Here is a 20,394-nt window from a genome sequence, read left to right as displayed (position 1 = left end):
GTAAGGATTCAGAACTCACAATTTTTTTTTTTACTGGAAGATTAAGCTTATTGTCAGATGTGCCTTTCAATTAGGAGTCTTTGATTTGCAGGAGCTAGAATCAAGTGCTAGGAAAGCCAGCTGCAATTTCACAAATATAACCTTTAAACTTTGGAGCTTATCTGATATATAAGGTTGGCCACAGAGAGCTCACGTTTTTGACCCTATTTAGCATGCAAAAAGAACCCCAGCATGACTGGAATTTTTGCTGTACCAGAGATTCATGTGCATTTTGGTAGAGGACACGTTCTCTAGACTTACCTCATGATGTATTGCACCCTTACATTTATAGCCCTGCATTTTGGTTGTCAATGGGGGCTGGAGGTGTCCGAGAAAGAAGGGGAAAAAAAAGCAGAAAAAAGAAGGTATGCCCTTGAATAAAATAAACATGGAAGAAAGCTGGACTTGAGTTAGATTGAGTTTTGTTTGCTATTAAATGTATGAACATGATTCATTCTAATTGATATGTACTCTGATTAGTAAACTTATTAAAATACACATCAGCTCATTGAAAGCCTGCCTTTTTACCTTCCCCTTTGATTGGTGAGAGATGGAAAGACACCTGCTTAAGGGAGGGGGAAACCTGAAAATTCTTTGGTTCAGAAATCAGGAATTCCCCATTTAAAATGATCAACGTTAACATGCATATGGGATATTTACTCTTGAATAGATGAGGAAGGATCATACCGAAGCGTTTATCCTTCACAAAGGCCTTTCTCTATCAAGGTCCTAGATTATCTGAGGGTAAGACTACTTTATTCAGATCTTGCTGAGATGCTGCATTCTCATATTCATATTTATAATAAAAAGCCCCAATACATGATAAAATAATAGAAAAGGACTTTTTGATTAGAGCAGGGGAAGGAAAGAGAACAGATCTTCCAAATCTTCTGGCCCTCCTATGTTTTGTTTTTTTTTTTTTTTTAATTTCTCTTATTTAGGTCTTGAACAGGAAGACTGTGTGACTGTAATATAACACCTTTTGGGGTTTCTGTTTCATTAGCAAGTAAAGCTATCAAGTGTGTGAAGTGTCACCAAACTCTCTGCCACGCAAAGTATAATTTTATGGTACGCTTTTGCTGTTGATCTTTTATGAGCTTCCAACGAAGTATTTGGAACTAAACCCGAAGGCGAATTAGAGTATTGATCGCTTAAATTATTGCCATCTTTCCATTTTATCATAAAGGAATTAGGGATTAAGGTTGTTTTGTAGACCTCGCAGTATCTTAGTTTTGAATTTATATATATATGTATATATATTTACTGATAGGATATATTGATATTGATATATAATTATGATTACTAGGACCTTTGCTGTTTTCAAACAATATAAAAGCCACATTTCAAAAATTTTAACTACCTACAATTGTAATGCTTATTTAACAACCTGGACGGAAGGGAAGGGGGACCGGTTGGGGGGTTGCAATTCGAAAACAGCTGTTAAAATGAAGAGGTTAGGCTGTTTTCTTCTCGATTTTAAAGTTACACTATTTGAGAATGTTTAACATTCAGAGAAAAATTACACTTATGGCTATTTTGTAAGCAATTAAAAAAAGAATATTGCTAATAAAAAAATCCGTTCTTAATCTGTGCATAAACCAGTGTTTATATCATATAAATTACATACCTCCAATATCTTGCCCTGGCTTTGACTGAAATTATCGCAGAACTCACAAATGATATGACACTATTTACAATAAATCCCGTTATGAAAGATTCAATTTTGCAGCAATCGGATGCTAGCTACTAAGCGTTTGTAAGTATTTGAATTTTATCTTACTTCACTGTTCAACGTACAGAAATTGCATCTGTGTGTTTGATCTGTCCTGCTGAGTACTACCAGCAGCTTGCATCTCTGCCACTATTGTTTTTAAAATGGCAGGAAGGACGTGACTAGTCGAGAGTACTCAGCGGGATGGATTTCACATGACATAAGAGGAGCCAGAATTGTCTTATAAAAAAAAATTAATTATGATCATGTAGTCATCTAATTCAAACAGTCTTCATACTTTGACAGAATTATCAGATTTATTCATCAGTGAATCTGCATTTAAACTACGTACAGTGGAAAGATGCGGAAACTGCTGGCACTGAGCAGTCAAACGAGAGCTGCCACCAGCTCTGAGCAGGCTGGTCAGCCTTCAGGCTGACAGGGACCCAGGTGAATCTGTGGTTCAGGTTGCTCAGGACCATCTCACCGGACTGGGTGAACTTAACTTTATCTTCAGAGCAGTTCAAGAAGCATTTTGCTGCCTAACAGGAAGGGACAGCCACATTGAAACTTTATTTCTCTGGTTCTTGACTTTTCTCTTAAGATTTATGAGTTCTCCTCCAATTATATCAATATCAAAGCCTGGCCTCCCCGTGTGTCTTTCGGTTAGTAAATACTACTTCCCATGGCCTGACCTTTCAGATTGCCACCATTGTAAAATGGGTGGACGGAGAGAGGTATTGTTCCATTTTACAATGAAACGGAGGAAGGAGGGACCTGTTGGCTCCCCAAAGCCAGGGAGTGGCAAAACCCAGACAAAACTTGCAGGTTTCTAGCGTTTTATTTTAAATCTTGGGTAGATGTGGCCTGAGATAGCACAAACCATCAGCATCAAGAAGCTTACTGAAGAACAAAAAATCTGAAATAACAATAAAAGTCAAGAAATAGTGCTATTGAGTAGCACTTAGTCAAAAGCCAATGCTTTGCTATTGCCCCGGGGTCAAATCCAACTCCTTGGCCAGCATCCTGGGTTCCCAGGATCTAGTTCTAATGCTTCTGGGAAGTCTGTTGTTAGCTGTTTTCTGAACACAACCCGCTTTCAGAGCACAGTGCCAACGCTTAGGTTGTGTTCTCCTCAGAGGCCTTGGTTCTCTACGTATAGAAACCGCACGTAGTTCTCGAGTTTGAACTCAGATTTCTTTCCAAGGTGAAACTTCCTGGCAACTTCAAGCAGACTAATAATAGCTAATACTTGTTGAGCTTATTACTTGTGTGGTAGACACTAGTCTAAATCATTTAGGTGTTTTATTTTCTTGATCCTCTTGCTAATCCTATGAGAATTTGGTAGATTGTAAGAATGGCTCCAGTCTCATATATATGTGTTAGCATATGGTATTTGTCTTTCTCTTTCTGATTTACTTCACTCCATCCTTCCCCATTTAAACACCCCATTATAATGTGGCTTGGTTGCCCTTCGCATCAAGAGTGGAGTCTATTTCCCCACCCTTTGAATGTGAGCTGGTTTTGTGACTTGCTTTGACCAATAGAATCTGGCAGAAATGACTTTGTGCCGGCTCCAAGTCTGAGCCTCAGGAGGCCTTGTATAATTCAACTCTCCCTCTCTGAACCCTGCCAGCTGCCATGTGCAAAAGCCCAGGTTAGCCTGTGGCGGATGAGATACCACATGGACCTGATAACTGAACTCAGCTGTGTGACTGAACTTAGCCGAGGCGGAAGAACTAACACACCCCGAATTACTGACCCACAGAACACTGAGCTAAATAAGTGGCGGCCGTTTCAAGCTATTCGTTTTGGGGGTGATATGTTCCATAGTCAAATTAGCTGATAAAGAAAGGTTCTATTACTATCATTTTACCAATGAACAAAATGAGGTGCAGAGAAATCAAGTAAATTTTTCAGGGTCACACAGCATTTCAAAGGTACAGCTGAGAGTCACACCCCACAATCTGACTCCAGAGATGAGCCAGTCTGCTACACTGGCCACAGAAGAAATGCCTGCCTCCTGTGACCTACATTCATTCATTCATTAAGCATATGTCAAGTATTTATTATATACCAGACAATGTGGTAAACACTGAAGATACAATGATGAATAAAACTGCATTCTTGCCCTCCAGGGGCTAACATTCTAATGGAGGAGACAGGCAGGTAAATTACACACAGCAAGTGAGTAATTACACTGTGATAATTGCTCTAATAAGGGTACGTGTAATGAACTACTGGAGCAGAAAGGAGCAGGTTCCTAACTTTCTTATAGCACTTATTATCTGTAATATTCTTTTCACATTTATTATTTACTTCTTTGTATTATTAGTTGCTTATTTAGGAAAATATGTTTTATGATCTCAGCTAGATTATAAGTTTCTAGGGTAGAAAGAGCCTAGTGCCTGGTAAAATTTCCCATGGAGCCTGACTCTGTATCTTGCCCATAGTAGTTATTCAATAAATATGTTGATGGACTATGAAAGGTAAAATTTCAAATTTATCAGGGTAGCTGCAGAAAGAACAAGGAGGTATGTTATAATCAGAGACTGTGTTTGGCATTTGACTAAAGTGGTATTATTCAATTCTTTGATTACATTGACCTATTATCTAAAAATTAATAAAAGTCTTTATAATATTGTGAAGTAAACAATTTACTGTTCAGAGCACATAGATAAGAGTTTGATGGGACCTCAGTGAGTGCTTCCCTCAGATCTCACCTATGGCAACCATCACTCAGCAAAGTGCTCTAAATCCTTGAAGAGAGCCGCTACTTGTATGGACATATTAAACTACTAAGCGTACATAGCACAGAACCATATTTCTAAGCCTGGGCTCTGGAAGCAGATCACCTGCATTTGAATCCTAGCTCTGCCTCTTTCCATCTGTGTGACCTTGGGCAAATAATCTCTCTCTGCCCAGTTTCCCTATCTTGAGGATCAGGATAGTTGCAGCACCGCCCTCCTAGGGTTTCATGATGCTTAAATTTTTGTACGTATTTGTAAAAGTGCTTAGAACAGTTCCAGACACATAGTGTCATGTGAATGTTTGTTAAATAAGAAATAAACAGATGAAGCTAAAGATTTTATTCTTTTTCAGCTTTCTTTTCTGCACACTATGTCTAATGCTCAACAAATATTGGATGGAGGAAGGAGTAATGACGTCTACTTTTCTCAAGGGTGCAATGATTCATGATGCTGTTCAAGAAGCAACTGGTCACTTTAACGAAAGAACCTCTATTTTTGACTTTTCATTTTAGATATTTTATGTTACAGTTTGTTTACCTATAGTTTTAAAAGTCATCTTTTTTTATCTTTGGGGACATTTCACATACATGTCTTGAGTAACTGAGATTCTAAAAAAGTAAGGATATTTATTATTAATGATAGTTTAATGATAGATGGCAGAATATATTCCTGATTCTGAAAAGCAGCTCTTTGGCGATAGTTCTTCATGCCAATGACTGAGATGAGAGAGGATGTTGTTGCACTTCAGCTTCTGTCTTTTTTTTAATTTTAATTGGAGTATAGTTGATTTACAATGTTGTGTTACTTTCTGCTGCACAGCAAAGTGAATAAGTCATGCATATACATATTTCCGCTCTTTTTTAGATTCTTTTCCCATATAGATCATTACAGAGTATTGAGTAGAGTTTCCTGTGCTATACAGGAGGTCCTTATTATAGCTTCTGTCTTTGATGTTACCTGTGACTGTGGACAAATCACTGTTCTTCTCCAGGTCTCAATTTCCCCATATATGGAGAGAGAGAGCATTTGGAGAGAGGTAGCATTTCCTTCATTTAACTACTGTATAGGTTTGCGCTGAGGGGAAGTGGCTAGAGTGAATGGTCCCCAAGAACAATTGGGAACGTTCTTAGTGACTTGTGGAATGAGATGAAGATTTAGATAAGAGAAGAAGAAAAATCTTCTTCGCTCCCTGAAAAGCGCCCAGAGACTTGGGGCCAGAGGTATTTACCCAGTCATCTTTCTGGAAGTAGTCAAATGTAAACAACAAATCCAAAATTGGAAGTATTTTGAGTGTATCAACAGAAATTATATCAGATACATTCACAAATAAATGCTTTTTTTAAAAGTCAAACAGAAAGTCACAAAAATTATAATCCTCATCAGTTCACTCAGTCCCATGTAATTAATTTTTTTCACCTTGATCTTTTGTTAGCACTTTTATGAATTCATCAGTTTTCCATTAGAGTTCTGAAAATGCTTATTCATTCAGTTCAGCAGTGTAGTCCGTTACCAGAAACCTGTACTTGTCAGAGTCTTTTCCATGAATTCCTTGAAGACGAAACCCTTTTATAATAAATGCTTTTATATGCATCAAAATTTTCAAACAGTTGGAGTTTATGGGAAAGTATTTGTTTTACTGTAGAAATGCCCTATTCCAAATGTTTATTAAAGAAAGGCATGGAACTCTTTCCTTATAAGCAAGACAATGCACCTTTATCATAAAGAGTTATCATCCAGATTTGCAAATTATCCTAATCACCTTCTCCACCCTCAAATATTTCTTTTATTTGTGGCAATATTTTTTCTTTCTCTTACTGATTCTTAAAAGCGAAGGTAAGTATTGCTGTGTTGCAATATTCACCAGCCCGTTGAAATTTTTTTTTTATAGTTAATAGAGAAAAATGACCTAAGTTTTTTAGTCAAATACTTATATGCCTAATCATTAATTATCATTGTATCATACTATCTTGACTGAGGTCCAGTTTTCCTTAGAGATGACCTGTTTATACCTTGAAATATCTGTTTATTTCTGCTCTCAGCTTCTTTGATTAGTGCAAATTTTCCCAATTTTTCAATTTTTAGAATAATATTTCTCTGTTGCTCTGTCTTATCCCTTTCTCCATATCCTCTTTACTCCTCTATGCCTTCTCAGTATACCCAATCCTATTTTGAATTACATTACGTTTTATAATACAATATTTCATAGTATTTCAGTAAAGTTTCAAATTGTTCAAGTTCTATGCATTAATAGTTTTATTGTTGAAGAACTGTCTGACAGTTTGGATAAGTTTTGGGAGTTGGCTGGCTTAGGTGACAAAGAATTCTGCTGGGTATTTCATTTTATTTTACTTTTTAAAGACAACTGACTACCTAATGGATATGTTTTCTCAAAATCTGATAGTAACAGGCAGCCACTGCTAACACAACCCGATAAATCTGAATTGGAATCTTTTCATTTTGTCTTTACATCTTATTGAGCTCACCAATAGGACTGATTTAAATTCTCTGTGGGGACTTAAATCCCATCTGCAAGAATATTTTGTCCCGTTTTATCTCGTTTTATGTGAATGAAGTCCATAGTTGACTCAAATTTCCTTAATTTTTACCTAATGTCCTTTTTCCGTTCCAGGATCCCATCTAGGATAAACACATTACATTAAGTTGTCATATTTCCTTAGGCTCCTTTTGGCTATATAGTTTCTCACACTTGTTTTTGATGACCTTGAAAATTTTTAGGGATACGGATCAGATAATTTGTAGAATGTTTCTCAATTGGGAGTTGTCTGATGTTCTTCTCATGATAATACTGGGGTTGTAGGTTTGGGGAAGGAGGACCACAGAGGTAAAGCCCCATTTTAATCACAGAATATCTAGTTGATATTAAACCTGATCACCTGGCTGAGGTGGTATTTGCAGTAAAGGTACTCTTTATTTTTTACTCCTCTTTCTATAAAGAGGATGTAAGTTTTATTCACAGCCCACACTTAAGGGATGGAGAGTTTAGCTCCAGCTCCTTGAGGGTAGAGCACCTACACAAAAGATTTGAGATTTGTCTGCAAGGGAGATTTGTCCATTCTCCTGTATCTATTTATTTTTCTTTATTTAGTCATTTATTTATATCAGTATGGGCTCATGGATATTTATTTTGTACTTTGGGTTATAATCCAATACTACTATATTTATTTTGCTGCCGGAACTGTTCAGCTTTGGCTATAGGCAAGTCTTTCTGTTGGCTTCTATTCCTTGACGTACTCCCATCGTTACCTTCCTCCCTCACGCCTCCCTCCCTTCCTTCTTTCCTTCCTTCCTTCCTGGCATGGCAAAATACTGCATGCTTATCTTGTTTATTTCATCCCCCAGTCCTAGAATCAACAGTTTCTCCCAGGGACCCTGTTTGCCTTTTTTGGAGACTGGTGTTAGGAACAAAGATCTGGACATTAGATTGATAGTTGATACTGGGGTGTTTCTTTTAGACATTCTCAGCTGACAGAGCAAGCTGTATGTACACATCTATACATGTTTCTGTATGTAACCATCTGTATCTATATTAAGGTCAACATGAGTTCATACTGATGTCCCTAACTCTAATCCACTAACAGCCAACTTAATTTTAACCAAAATGGTTTATGTGGGAAAAACATGAGGAGAAGGAAGAACAGGCAAAACAGTATCCCTGCTTTGGGGTGGATGAGACCAGAGAGGACACTGAACTCCCAAAGGATGTAAACAAGGGCTCCAATGGAGGAAGAAATTATTAATACATCCTTTAGTAACAATTTTCAGATTTACTATTAATAGGGTTATACTTCAAGCGTTTTTAGGGTAACATGCAGCAAAGGAATACTTTGCAACAGAAGTCCAATATCTTTTCAGTTGGACTTTTCAAAGTCCAATATCTTTCCAATAGGAGAGATGTCAGGATTCTGTAGCCTGAGACGGAGACTTCAAACACAGCTCTATTGGGAGGAGGCTATAAGACAAAGGATCCCAGCCTAGTTTGATCTTGCTTCTCTAGACCATTGATCCTGATGACCACTGGAAGTTCCTATAAGAGGGGTGGTTGTAGCTACAGTTCACCTAATAGTTCAATGTCCCGTAGGAATAGTAGGAAAGAACATGGGACTTGGAATAGAAAGAAATGGATTTGAGGGTCACCTCCACCATTTGTTAGTAATATAAATATCCTAATAGCTCTAAACCTTGGTTTTCTCATTTGTAAAATAAGATAATAATAATTTCTATAATATTTATTTCTTAGGGGCAGTGTAATGATCAAGAAAGCTAACATATGTGAAAGTAATTTGTGAACTGAAAAAACAATGCAGAAAGTATTCTTCTTTATATTCTTCGCAGGAGGAGATCACACATATATAGGTAGTTGCAGGTGATATAGCATGGTGGTCAAGAGAGTGAATTCTGGAAAGAGACTGCTTAGGTTAAAATCCCAATGACACAGTTTACTAATTGTGTAAAGTTGGTCCAGAAACAATTTCACTGAGATTCAGTTTTCTCCTAGATAAATGAGGTTCATTTATCCCATAAACTCATTGTGAGAATTTGGTGGGAGAATGTCTCGTACATGGAAAGCACTCAATATCAGTTTGGTGAACCCCAAATAAATAATTCACAAGAGAACTGAGAAATAAAGCCATCCTCATGTTAACTTTCCGTGGATTTTAGTTTAATCATCTATGGAGTGGGGAGGGGGTTTGTACAGTTGCTAACTTCCTTTTCAGCTCTAAACCTCAAATTCTGAATCTCTGTTTCCTTGAAATGCTGATTGAGGCATGGGAAATGCACTCCCAGTTCATAATGCAGAACCTGGGTAAATTTCTTGAAGTAAGCTAGAGGGATTGGCCCCTCAATTTAGCTATGATGCATTCCCCCCACTTCAGTGATCAGAGAAGGCTACAGTAGGAAAGGCCCTCACTTACACAGGCCCCTTCCAAATCTCTAGGAGGGGGCCTTGGCAATGTGTAAAATCTGCAAAAACAAGACATTTTAATTGCAATCAGTTGATTGCTATTTGCACTTTGACTTTCCCTCCTGTCAGATGGTATGGGAGGGACCTTGAACAGTTTTGAGAGATGGTGAAAGGGAAGGTGATCCAGGAATTTAGTGCAGATTGAGGTAGTAGGATGTATTTATGTGTTCACCATTACAGATGTTCCTCCACTTACAGTGGGGCTATGTCCCAATAAATCCATCATAAATTGAAAATACCATAAGTTGAAAATGCATTTAATACACTTAACCTACCAAATATCACAGCTTAGCCTGGCCCCATGCTCAGGACACTTACACCAGTTAACAGTTGGGCAAAATCATCTAACACAAAGCCTACGTTATAATAAAGTGTTGAATATCTCATGTAAGGTATTCACTGCTGTGCTGAAAGTGAAAAAGAGAGTGGGTGTCTGGGTACAGCATGGTTGTATGTGTACTGGTTGTTCACCCTCGTGGTCACGTGGCCGACTGGGAGCTGCAGCTCACTGTCTCTGCCCAGCATCACAAGAGTGTATCTTACCAAATGTCACTACTCTGGGAAAAGATGAAAATTCAAAATTTGAAGTAACATTTCTACTGAATGCATGTTGCTTTGTATCACTGTAAGTTAGAAAAATTGTAAGTCATCGAAAAATTGTCAAGTCGAACCAACATAAGTCAGGGATTGTGTGCACTTCCAAGTGGTTGCTAGCCCCCCACGGTGAAAGAAGGACCAACAGAAATATTCTGACTTCCCACTGTGCTGACTCACACAAAACAGAGACAAGAAGGTGTAGGAATGGAAGTTATATTATCATATGAGTGTGTACCATTGAAACAGTTCCTGAAGAACGTGGAGGTATTTAAGATGGTTCTCTGCACAAGAAAATTTGAAATCTTACAGCTCATATATGAAAGAACTTACGGAGCTTCTCTCAAATATGCATATCACCCACACATACAAGTTGGGAAGCTGAAAGAAATGTTCTAAGCTACAACAATAAAAAAACCAAATTTTGATCAATCATGTTAAAAGAAAGACTAGAAAGACTAATTGATACATTTTTTTTTCTCTAGAAAATAGTGTTATAAAAACTTTGCCATCATGCTAATTAAAAACTATGAAGCCAAAATTTCAGGGAAAAGAGTATTAGGGAGGTGTGTATTTGTCAGTTATTTAGTTAAAATTATGTGATTTCATGGGTTATTTATGTTTGTGGTATTGCTAGCTTTTTAATACTTGTAATTTTATGCACCAGAGAATGTGTACCTGCTCCTGTATGTACCCCCACATTTGCTTCTTTGAGGATCCTGCCAAGTGTCTTAGAAGAGGCGGTGGGAGTAGGTGGATTTCTCTGATGTACAAAGATGCAAGAGCGAATTTAGATTTCTTTTTAGATCCTTTGTATTTCAGGAATCTTCTCCATGAAACGAAGAGTTGAGCCTCTCAGAGCTTCCTTCTGTTTGTACGGCTCTTTCCCTACTGGCTTAGAAGAAGCTGGTGCCTCCCGAGGGCTCAACTTGCTACCTGGAGCCACTCAGGCAGTTTGTTTGTTCCAGTTGTGCTGATGGATTCCACTATGCATTCATCATTCATTCATTCATCAGCAAAATATTTACTGTTATGTGTAAGGTGACCTCTGCACTCATATGTTTTTTCCTTAGAACAAATGCTTTGAGGTTTGTGCAACGGAAGAACTGGCACTTGACTATTTGATTATTTAAGCACATTGTCACTTATCGACGTGGGTCTGAAATCTGCGGAAATTTAGAAACTCTTCTGGTATCTTACCTCCTAACCTGACTTTTCTTGAAATCATACAGATTCCTGATAGCAATTTAGCAATCTCTACCCCAAATATCTTTATTCCAATGGCAGAATCTGAGGGTTTATTTGTGCTAAATGAATCTCCTAATAAAAATGCAATTTATTAAAGTGATTTAAAAACTGCCAAATTATTTTGGAAAATAACGTATTGTTGATCAGAACATCTGAATCACAATTTAAGTGGTCAAGTTCTCTATTCCAGGGTAGACATGGTGATTTTGTATGTATGTATGCATGCATGCACATATATGCATTCATGTGTACATGTGAATTTCATATTTACATACATACACATCTAAATACATAGATATACATATATAGTATATCTAATTACTGTATATGTGAACTTTGTAAAACTTAAGAATTACTGTACCCATCCTTAGAGGGAATAATCTATTAAAATATGGTTTAGGACCAACTTAATAGCTTTAGTAGAGAAAGAAATATTACCTGTGTCCTATGACCTACGTGGATTTTACTATTTAGGAATACATACACTTGTTTGCTCAGTGGCTTTGTATATTTCCCAAGAGTAGGGTGCCAGGTGGTAGGTGCCAACACTAAGCAAAAAATTTGCTGTCACCTATAAGTATTTCAAAGGGGACAACATCAGTCCCCAGTATCCAAATTCTTGTCCAGCTCTGCCCCTAAGCAGGGAGTGAATGGAAGGCATATGCTTTAGGTGAGGGACTATCAGAGCCCATCTCTGGCATCCACGCAGCAAATAGCGGCAAATGAGTCTGAGCTGTGGATCAGCTGGAGGGTAATTGATCATTCTACCCTCTAACCACAGCAGCTGACATCAACCTGTTATCACAATAGCCTATTCGGAAACGAACAGGAGGTTGTGCCTGTCTCCCAGAATCCCCTTCACGTCGGAGGTGCTCTCCTGTTCACTCTCCCATGTACCCTACTGAGAAGCTCTACCATGAGGGCTCAAGGGTAACAAATAATTTCTGAAGTTATAGCTTACTGTAAGCTTTTATGCACTTACTCTTCTGAAGAAAATGAATTTACTACATAGAATCACACTCCTCTTAAAATATCCCCGGCTCTCCCCAACCTACAGATATATAACAAGCTAAAAAGTACTGATGGACGCTGATCTATTAAACCATTTCCCCGAAATACCTACAGTGTTTTCATATGAAACAGAAAAAAAATCACTAAAGCTATGGTTTGCCAGACAATTACTTTGTCAAATCTCAAGAAATTGCATAATAAATTGTATACATGCATCAAACATGAACAGCAGAGTATAACAAGCTATGTCTTTCCAGTCCACTTGCTCTTTCATCCAAACAGCAGCTTTTGTTTTCAAGAACAGTTCTATATCCCTTTTGAAGGCTTTCATAAAATATGGCTATACATTTATCTATCAAACTAAGTAGAAATAATTGAAACACTTAATATGCACAGTAATAGGGAAACACATGAATAACTTCATTATTACTGTCTATCGATTATTTATGTTTTCAAATAGGCAAATGTAGCTGCTAGTATTTTGATCATTTAAATCTCTGTGTATTTTGGTTTTACCTGTTTATTGGCAAATTTGCAATCTACATTATGGGCATTTTTATTGCTTTACATACTTACTTGACGTGTACATAACTGAGGTCAGTTTACCGACTGACTAGTGTTTACTCAATTTGATTACTATGTTACATTTCTGAGCTTATTTTTCCAAAGGGAAAATTAACTGTACAAGGAAGCCCAGTAAATCTTTACTTAAAAATTCCAAACTTTAGATTGATTTCAGCAGTGAGCTTGTATTGATCTCAAAAGCTTTGCGTTCCTAACTAAAAACTAATCTTTATTTCACCTTTTAGTGACTGCAGTCATAAATATGCTCACTCCCACCAATGTAGAGTGGATTAATGGTTATTGGAGATTGGGGCTTCCAACTGAGTCTGAGAAACCTTAACCTTTGGAGGAAAACATGAAGGCACTTACCCCTTGTCAGCTATAATCCGTGGGTCCATTTTTGACATTTACCTGAGTGTTAAAGAAGAAGCAGAGCAAGGACCGGGGAATAAAGCTCTAGAGATTCTGCTTGGCTATTAATCACTCACTGTTAGTTTGACTGCTGTGCCTGATCCAGCTGCTTCCGGCCATCAGCGTCACCAAAAGGCATGGCCCTTCCACTCCACTTTGGAACCCAGGTAAACTCCTCCTGGGGAAGGCTTTTACCGCCTGCCTTTGAGGAGGGGCTTATTGCGTTGCTAAAACCCGTCTGTTATTATTCTTCCAACTTTGCTGTACCGATGGAGCAAACATTTTGGGAAGTGTGTCCAACCCATTTGCAAGATCTAATTATAGAGAATAAAAGAGTTAAAAGGGAACAGAACAGAATTTGTTATCAAGGTGTGATCAATAACATTCCAGGCAGTGGCGGACAGATGGCTGACAAATGGTAAGGAAGCTGTAAAGCTGGGTTTCTCAAAACATGGTCCTTGGTACCTCTTGAATCACAATAACCGAATTAGAGTGTGAACTTAGAACCTCCTGGGCGCCAGCATCCCAGACTTCAACAAGCACTCCAACAACATGTTCCCCAAGTGTGAGACCCACAGCTGTAAAGTGGGTGTGTTTTACCCCTTTCTCACTTTCTGTGGTGGAAAGTAAAAATTTTGATTTTCTTGGACCCGATGGCAGACATTACTATTAGGTAACCCAATAGCCATACTTTTCTTTCTATTTAATAATGAAGGCTTAATTTTCACCTAAGCTCCTTTTTTATCATTTCCCAGCATTTCCCAATTATCATTTCCCAGCATTCCTCACAGCTAGGCACAAGAGGGGCTTTTGCGTAGCTCTTATAAAATGTTTCCTTTAAAAATGGGAGCATGCCCTTTTTCTTCCTTTTCTCCAATCTGTCACCTAAAATGTGCCTATATTAGCTGGAGCCTCAGCAGCACATCCTGGACCCTGATGACAAGGCTGATGGGATTGGTGGGTCAGAGAGCTTGCCAGGGTCTGGGTCCCTGATGGTTTCATGAAACCACCACACTGGTCCTCGACTGCATATGACTGGATCTTTTTTACATGACAGAATAAAACCTGCATGTTTAATCCCTTACTGGGAAAGGGGAGCCACTGTAATTCATAGCTGAACGAGATTACTGACTGGTACAGACACCATTTAAGACTATGGGTTAACTTCAGGCAGAATCCTCCCATTGCAGATGGCCCCAACTTTCCCCCCGAAGCGTTATTTTTGGCTGTGAGGGTGAAAGCTGTGTCTGAACAGAACAGTGCTATGTTTTTGAGCTCTGGAGTCAGAGGGGTACTCCTGGTCCTGCTTCGAATTTCAGAAAGGTATGTGTGTTCCTGCCTCTTGTCCACAGAAACGTGATAGGTTTGCAGTGGCTAGGTGGCCACAGGGGTTCTAAGGAGGGTGGCAGCCCCAAGGACAGGCATGTGTGCAAGAGTCTAGATTGCCTGTTAAAGCAATTGATCACTTAGTGGTGCCCTCCATGCTCCATGAAGCTAACCTTTATCAGACTTAAGGCTAGGACTATTACATATGGATGAAATGCAGTGTCTTAAAGACATTCAAAGCTTACTTAAAGTGTCCCTCTTACCTTGAGAAGCAGAGATTGTATTTCTTTCCTCCCGTTAATGTTTTTATTTTTTTGTTTCCAAATCTGATGCTATCAAGTCATTATCTTTGAGTAATTACAGCATTTCCAACACTTACTGTCAAGACTCTTTAAGATAACGTGCAAATACAACAGGCAACGTAAGATTGTCTTTCCTTCACTGATGCTGGCTCAGTTATTGAAATCATTTATTAGAGGGTTTTTCCTGTTTCCCATTTCTCTCTCATTCTGCTATAAATGCAGTTACAACTTTTAACATGCTTACCTTTATAGATACATTGATTAATGGGATAGCTATAGATCCACTTGCAGGATAATTTGTTATTAAATTTCACATCCAACATCCAGTGTGACCCTGGTTATGTTAGAACAGGGATTCTCAAAGTGTGGTCCCTGGGCCAGCAGCACCAACATCACCTGAGAACTTGTTAGAAATGCAAATTCTTGGACTCCATCCCAGACCCACTGAATCAGAAACCCTGGAAGTGGGGCTCAGCAATTGGTGTTTTTACAAGCCTTCTAGGCAATTCTGAGGCTCATTCAAGTTTGAGAACGAGTGTTTCAGAGTAAGTAAGTCTAGTCATATCTTCAAATCCACACACCAATAATGCTTAAAAGTTAATATTCCTTAATGTTTCCTTACAAGTGAAATCTTAGAGGGATGCCTACATGTTGGTGGTAAAATAATATTATTTAATGAATGAACATCTAAATGAATAATATTTAAGTGTGACTTGCCAATGAATTAGCGGGAAAAATCTATGGGGTATTAGGCCAAACCCATTTGAATGGAGAAGAAACTTAATGAAAAAATGTTCCCATTTTCTAATTATATATTAGACGCTAAGACACTTGACAAAGGTTAATACTCACTGACTTACAGACGCACTCGAGACTGACTTATTGTCTTCATTTTAATAGAAACACAAACTCAAGATAGCCACGGGTCATACTCATGAGGCCAATCTTCTTTCTGTGTCATTATTAACTACTATTAGATGGGAGAGTATAATTTTTCAAGAACATAAATATAATATTTAGGAATTTGTTTAAGTGATCCTTAAATCCATTTCTAAACTATAATCAAAGTTAGGATATTATGCTCCATTAGTTTACTGAATATGGCTTAAATAGTATTTTTTTAAAATTACATTAAAATTAAAAATTATCTTTAGAAAATGGGAGAAAATAAAACAAAGAACCTCTTTAAAACAACCTAGTACCTAGATAAGTGCTAAGTTACTTAGCACTTATTGGCATTAGCCAAATGCCTTTACTAATATTCCAGGATTGTCATTCTAACCAGATATTTCAGGGTTTGATAATAGTCTCTCTTAGCTCTGAGACTTTTAAAAAGTAGCATCAATCCTAAGACTCTTAATCTTTTCATAAGCTTTCCAAAAAGAGCAAATCCCAAGCCACAGTGTTTTGAAGCAAACTTCTGATAAAGAATTTGGAGCATTTTCAATAAGAATAACTTAAAATTAAATTTCCAGGAGTGTGCTTTAGTGGAAAAGATTCAAGCTTTGGAGTTAGAAAACTGGGCTTGAGATCCACCTCTGTAACTTACTAGCTATAAGGCCAAGTTGTGTATTGCACTGAGCCTCAGTTTCCTCATCTGTAAGTTGGGAGTGATATTAATACCTGCCTCATAGAGTTTTTGTTAATATCAAACAGAACTATGTGTGTTGATTTTCCAGCCTAGAGACTGGCGAATAGAAAATCCTTGATATAGACTATCTCTCATTATTATGAAAGAAAATGGAAATGTACATGAAATAATTTGTAAAACATAAAAGAATGCATAAACATTGGTTGATATATTAGTTTTTGCCAGAAACAAAGTAAAACAATTATAGTTAGAGGATCACTCCAAGCACACATTTGGGAAATTCAAACCAGTTTGACTACATGACTTTCTTCAGCTGGTGCACTGAAGATTCACACCAAATCTGAGGAAATACCAAGGTCCTCCACTAACTGATAGGAGAGAAAGCATTCGTTACACAATTCCCTAGTAATTCAAAAGAAAGCTGTTCTTGAATTCTGGTGTGCTAAAAGACAAGTAACTAAACAGGCACATCCAGATAGCCTACAAGTCTTTCAGCAACATGACTGTGGCATTGAGTTTTTTAAGAGAAAAATAAAGATGACAAAGGAAGTGAGTGACAGTGTCCAAATATGATCTTGCCTTAGGTTTTTAGATAATTTCCACATCACCATTCTCTACTTCCCCTAAAGGAACAATAACAAAATAAGGGTAAACTGATATCACCCTGGAAGACAACTGCCCCGATATCCTTCAACTCAATGAACCCTAGTCTTTCCTAAACACTTCCGAAGTGTAGTGTGCTGGGATTTTAAAGATGAAGAAAATACAGTATCTGCTCTGGAATTGTTCAGTAATCCAACTCTGCAGGACTTAAGAGAAGGATGGGTAATCGTTGAACTGTGTAATTATTGAAAATAATCAGACAAGTGAAAATAGCAGACAAAGCACCAGCTGAAACACACTCACCTAGAGGAACTTTCATGACAAACTTATACAGTTATGCACACCTTATAAATAATACCACAAGTAAACCAGTCAGAGAAGGCTTAAAGGCAAGGATGCAGAGCTTCTAACAGCTCCGAGGGCCTCAAGTTTTTTGTAGTTGTAAACACAAGAGATTATTTGTATACAGCAGCAGTTCTTAAAATGTGATCCATAGACCCTTGGGGGCGCTGGAAATACTTTCAGAGAGTTCATGAGGTCTAAACTATTTTTATATAATACAAAGATGTTATCTTCATGTTTTTCTGTGTTAACATTTGTACTGATGGTGGAAAAGCAACGTGGGTAAAACTGCTGGTGTCTTGAATCAAGGCAGTAACATCAAACTAAACTAGTAATTATATTCTTAAAAGCTATGTACTTCCAGTTTTAAAATATTGTCAGTTTCACTTAAGAACATATTTGATAAAGCAATAAAAATATTAATTTTATTGCATCTTCACCTTTAATACATATTGTTTAAATAATAATGTGTGAGAAAATGGGAAGTTCTCCCGTATAGCAAAGTATAATGGCTGCCTTAAGGAAAAGTTCTTGTGCAACTGTTTGAGTTTCAAGCTAAACTAGCCATTTTTTTCATGGAATGTGTCTTGACTTGAAAGAATGATGGACAAGTATTTTCAGACTTGGATATATAGCAGAAATTCTCTAGACAATGAACTTCGAGAAAAGCAACCGACAGTATTTATTGCCAAGGATGAAATTTGAGCTTTCCAGTGAAAAATAAAATCTTGGAAGACCTGTATTCACCACCGTGAACTTGATTTAAACACTTATCCAATGCAATTGGTTGTACTATTAATGGATAATATTTTTTAAAATATTGTATAATGATATATGTCAACATTTAGAAACTTTGTATAATTCAGTGAGGCAATATTTTCCCAATACTAATGTTTGATGATACAAAATCATACATGGGTAAAGGATTCATGAAAAATTCGAGGCAGACCAATGGATTTTAATGTACCAGAATACAAAAGTTAATTATTATGACTTCATATACTGCAACTGATTATAGGGAAATATCACTTGCTAAGTTTTGATGTAATATGAAAAAAGAATATCTAAAATTAGCTGAAACGGCTACAAAAATGCCCTCTCTTTCCGAACTACATGTCTATCTGGGTCTGGATTTTCATATGTTCCTATCAGAGCAACATATTACAACAAACTGAATGCAGAAGCAGGCATAAGAATCGTTGTCATCTATTAAGCCAGACATTAACATGATTTGCAAACATATACAAAAAAGCCACAATTCTTACTAATTTTCATTTGTTTTGGATAATACAGTTACTTTTCCTAAATTGTGATTTATTCTAACATGTAACAGGCTTATCGTTTTAAATGAATTAACAAATATATTTTTGAAGTGTCTGTTTTTTCATTTCTAGTTATCAATAGGTGTAAACCATGTAACTAAAAATCTCTTTGGAGTACTCAATACTTTTTAAAGAGTGTACAAGTTTCCTGAAGCAAACTGTGTGAGAATCACTAATGTGGAGTATAAGAAAATGACTCTTGTTAAACATTTTGATTTCTCACTCACACTCTCTGAGGAAGATCTCACAATCATGGTCAAATGTCACATTGGAGCACGAAAGAAAAAGGTTAACATTGCTGTGTTGAATGTCATTGGGGATCCCCGTGGATGATGGTGGGGATCATTAATGGACTTCCTGAAGATCCACAAGAAGTGACTCTCCCTATGAGCAAGTCCCTCTGGTAGAATTCTCAGGGCATTTATTCTCTGAAGGCCAAAATACTTCTAGCACTGGAGCATAAGTTACTTTGATTTTGTGATACCCCAGGATGTAAAAAAAATGATCTCAGTAGATGATTATTTAAAAATAAAACTTTGCATCAAATAATTTTACTTTGCTTTAGTTTTTCAAAAATTTATAAAGAGTGAGCTTACGATTTTTTTTATAGATGTGTGTGTATGTGTGTATACGTGTGTGTGTGTGTGTGTGTGTGTAAATATGGTGTCTAAAATTTACTAGCTGAGGGGTATGGACCTTTAAAACATTAAAAGGCATTCCAGGGCTTCCCTGGTGGCACAGTGGTTGAGAGTCCGCCTGCCGATGCAGGGGACACGGGTTCGTGCCCCGGTCCGGGAAGATCCCACATGCCGCAGAGCGGCTGGGCCCGTGAGCTGTGGCCGCTGAGCCTGCGCGTCCGGAGCCTGTGCTCCGCAATGGGAGAGGCCACAGCAGTGAGAGGCCCGCGTACCACACACACACAAAAAAAGGCATTCCATAACTGTAGGGACAATGCTTATGCTAAGAACCAATATAATTGTAACTATAACGCACGTGTTACACTTTTCCTTCAATTCTAGCCACTTTATTCTTTTGTTTTTCTCCTTCCTTCCCAGCGAGGTTCAGTACCCTTATTGTAATTGACTCCCCCACGCTCTGTCCCTTTTTATTAAGCACCAAAATGTCAGCTAGGTAGCCGAAAGATGTTACTGAACTCTGCACGGCGCATCGCACACACTCATATTTAAAGGTATCCATGAGCAAGGGAAGCCTCGAGCTGAGCCAGGAGTAGGTCACAAGGAGTCAGAAAGCCTCTCTTTTTGTCACTCCCTGCAGATGTCCGCATTTCCTCTTAGAACAAAATCCCTTCAGTTTCAGGTTGAAAACATGGGGGAAAATGCAAATACCTTCAATGTGGTAAAAGAGCGTTTGTATCCTACTGTGAATGAAGGGCTCCAGGATCTGTTCAGCAGGGATCCAGAAGGAGAGGCTGGCAGAGGTCCCTGCCATGGGGAAGGGAGCTGAAGGATGAGAGGGCCAGAAACACCAACATTAGTTTCCCCAGGAGTCCATGTAGGGTGGTGGCAGGCCTGCTGCCAGCTAGACCTGGGTTTGAATCCCTGTTCTCCCACTCACTTACCAGCTGGGTGACTTGAG

This window comes from Phocoena sinus, chromosome 14, assembly GCF_008692025.1.
Source record: "Phocoena sinus isolate mPhoSin1 chromosome 14, mPhoSin1.pri, whole genome shotgun sequence".
Lineage (NCBI taxonomy): Eukaryota > Metazoa > Chordata > Mammalia > Artiodactyla > Phocoenidae > Phocoena > Phocoena sinus.
The sequence above is the reverse complement of the archived record's forward strand: the minus strand, read 5'-3'. Positions refer to the sequence as shown.